Raw genomic sequence first — 1,398 nt, forward strand, 5'->3', positions numbered from 1 at the left:
CTACCACCTTGAACAGGTTTCCAGTCTTGTAACAATTTCTTGTACCCGTCATGTGCCGGGAACAGCCGCTATCCACAACCCATTGATTGTTGGCAGCCCTGTTCAACTGTTCCTGCACGATTAAAGCAGATTATTAGAATCTTGGGACCCAAGACCTCTTGGTCTTGGGTCGATACATCCCGTACCTTGCCTGTCCAAAGTTAGTATTATAATCATTTCTGTGAGTCCTAATAGGATACCTTCTTGTGGATTGTCTATGAGGCCATCCAAACCGTCTTGAATTAAATGAATTATTAGATATGGTTTGGGTGTTACCAGTGAAAAACTGAGATCTATTTCTTTGAAAACCTGGATTAGTCCATTTTCTGAAATTCGATGGGTTTTCAGTTTTATCATTAAATTGATTACTGTTAGCTCTTTTCTCAGATTTTAAAGGCCTCACACCTCTGAATTTTTGCTTCAGAGGGCAATCAGCAACAAGATGTCCTTGTTGATTACATCTAAAACAACACCTGTTTTCAACTTTCTTATCAAAAGTTGTCTTAGATGTTGAGGCTGTATTACTGCCCGTTTGTCTCACATATGGTGGGACATACGGGTTTAATGGAGACTTCTTTTCAGATGTTTTCTTTTTCTCTCCACTCTTTGGTAACACTTCCTCTTGATTTGTCTCACTCGACTCAGAGGATTTATCCGAGTTAGATGAGACAGGACTCGGAGCAGAAATCTTAACACTTGCGACAGGCTTACTAACTTCTTGTTCTTTAGTAGTAACTGGAACTGGAACTATCTGACCATAGTCAACATCGACAGATTTCTGATTACTAGGGTTATAAGTGTAATTATGATTGAAAGGTGGTGGAACTTCATGATAACCAATTCCTCCCCTTTTTGGAGAACCTTGATCACTAACGAGGTGATCAAGTATAGCAGAGGAATTTCTGAATTGCTCCAGTTTCCTGTTAAGTTCCACCACTTTTACCTGGTGATCAACAATCTGTTTTTCTCTTTCAGCTATTAGTTTGGTTTTTTCTTCTAGAACCTCATAGCTAAGATCAATTATGTTAACTTTTTCAGCAAGCTTTGCTTTAAGACTTTTAATATCTGTTTCACTAGCTTTAATTTTTACTTTGTAACTATTTTCTCTAGCTTTAGTGAAATGATGATCTTCTTTTAAAGTTTTATATTGCGCATCCAAACTAACAAACTGATTAGTTAGAGTTGTCAGTTGTTCAGACAGATGTTCACACTTAGTACAAGGAAGTTCGGTACTTACCTCGGAGAGCTGGTCTGCTACATCTGCCATGTACGCTTCATTTTCGCCAGTTCCCTTCTCACTATCTGCATTTTCGATGTTTGCCAAGTTGGCCTGTTCAAATACTTCTTCAACATGCAGAT

This window comes from Bidens hawaiensis, unplaced genomic scaffold (assembly GCF_021521415.1).
Source record: "Bidens hawaiensis isolate Kalapana, Puna unplaced genomic scaffold, B.hawaiensis_p1.1 tig00031168_1, whole genome shotgun sequence".
Taxonomy (NCBI): Eukaryota; Viridiplantae; Streptophyta; class Magnoliopsida; order Asterales; family Asteraceae; genus Bidens; species Bidens hawaiensis.